Source organism: Camellia sinensis, chromosome 11 (genome assembly GCF_055761805.1).
Source record: "Camellia sinensis isolate YWXY chromosome 11, ASM5576180v1, whole genome shotgun sequence".
In the NCBI taxonomy this organism is placed as follows: domain Eukaryota; kingdom Viridiplantae; phylum Streptophyta; class Magnoliopsida; order Ericales; family Theaceae; genus Camellia; species Camellia sinensis.
In genome coordinates, this window is record NC_138971.1 from 84,277,864 (window position 1) to 84,280,260 (window position 2,397).

Consider the following 2,397-nt stretch of genomic DNA (forward strand, 5'->3'; position numbering starts at 1 on the left):
TGAGAAATGACAAGTAAACGCCATAATTACATATCTGCCATCTTGCATGAGGGTCTGAATACATGTGCAAGTCTTCTAATCCTAATGCACGAGAAATGGCAAATAAACACCATAATTGCGTATCTACCATCATGCAAGAGGGTCCGAATAGGGGTCCGAGTGTTTAAACCATAATGCACGAGAAGTGGCACGTAAGGATCATAATTACATATCTGTCATCATACAAGAGGGTCTGAATAGGTTTTCGAGTGTTCGAATCCTAACGCAAGAGAAATGGCAAGTAAAGACCATAATTACATATCTGCCATTATGCAGGGGGGTCCAAATAGGTGTTCGAGTGTTCGAACGCTAACGCACGAGAAATGGCAAGTAAACACGATAATTACATATCTGCCATCATGCAAGAGGGTCCGAATAAGTGCATGAGTGTTTAAACCCTAATGCTTGAGAAATGGCAAGTAAACACCATAATTACATATCTGCCGTCTTGCATGAGGGTCAGAATACCTGTCCGAGTCTTCAAATCCTAATGCACGGGAAATAGCAAGTAAACACCATAATCACATATCTGGCATCATGCATGGGGGTCCGAATGGGTGTCCGAGTGTTCAAACCCTAATGCACGAGAAATGACAAATAAACACCATAATTACATATCTGCCATCATGCAAAGGGGTTCGAATAAGTGTTCGAGTGTTTCAACCCAAATGCGTGAGAAATAGCAAGTAAACACCATAATTACATATCTACCATCATGCATGAGGGTCTGAATATGTCTCCAAGTCATCAAATCCTTATGCACGAGAAATGGAAAGTAAACACCATAATTACAAATCTGCCATCATGCAAGAGGGTCCTAATGGTTGTCCAAGTTTTCGATCCCTAATGCATGAGAAATGGCAGATTTGTAATTACCCTTGGTTTCTGCCATCTTTGTTAAAAACACGATTATTTCTCTCAATCCAGATGTGGTAGATAGAGCACAAGAAAGCATTGCTAAGAATATTAGCCCTAAGAGAATTACCCTTGGTTTCTTTTGTAGCATATGTAACAATATCAGGCCAATCCAAAACAGGCCACTTCATGTTACATTTGCCTTCAATAGCACCCCAAACTCTATTAGTAAAACTACACTTAAAAAAGAGATGAGAATGACTCTCTCCAGGGTCAAGGCAAAAAGGACACTGTGAATGAGGAGATAAACCAAACAGCATTAGCCTATCTCCAGTGTATAACCTGTTATGGATAGCAACCCAGACAATAAAACTAACTTTAGGAATCCTATGAGGGCCCCAAAGGAGTTTATGCCAGACCACTCTGTCAGACCTACTTCTCCAATGATTCCAAGCTGAGTGAATGGAGAACTTACCTTCCGTAGTGAGTTTCCAGGTAACTTGGTCACACTTAGAAGGGTTAGGTTTGCAGCATTCGGGAGTAGATGAGATCAACTCCTGAATTTCCCAAGAATTAGGGATAGTCCACTTCCAAGAATGACCACTGATGATTTGACTGACTTTGGTCTCACTGTTGAGGCAGGAATCATACAAAATCCTGTCCCCAAACTTTTTCCATAGAGGACCAAGAGGATGCCAATTGTCATACCAAAGGAATGTAGAATCACCACAACCAACTTGGTGGTTAATTAGAGGAGACAACCAGTCTCTAAGAGACAATAACTTCCTCCAAACCCAGGAAGGGTCAGGGGGAATTTTGACCCTCCAAAAGCTTTTACCCTTGAGTAAATAGGATTTAACCCACTGGCACCACATAGACTTCTCGCCACCAGAGAAGAGGAACCAGACATGCTTAGCTATAGCAGCTCTATTCCAGATACCAAGAGATTTAAACCCAAGACCCCCCTCATTTTTAGGAACACACACAGAATCCCAGGCAATCTTAGCACTATGGGTTTTGAGCTCACTGCCAGACCAAAGGAAAGCTCTAAGAATACTTTCAATCTCCCTAATGACCTTCTTAGGGAGAATAAACAAGGAAGACCAGTAAACTTGCATAGAAAAAAGGATGGATTGGATGAGCTGGCTCCTCCCCGCATAAGACAAGACTCTGTTAGTCCAATTCTTAACTCTTTTGGTGATTCGGTCAATGAGAGGAGCACAATCCGTGGCCCTCAATTTGGTTGTGATAAGGGGAACTCCAAGATATTTAACCGGGAGAGTGCCCTCTTTGAATTTTGCAATGTCAAGGATAGAGGTGCGCAATCCCATTTCACAACCAGAAAAGTAGATATTACTCTTGCTAGGATTAGGGGTAAGGCCCGAAAGGTTAGAAAACTCCTCAAGGCCTTCCATAATAAGTTTAACAGTAGGTACATCACCTTTGCTAAAAATCATGAGATCGTCAGCAAAACAAAGATTTATAATCTTAGTCTTCTCACAT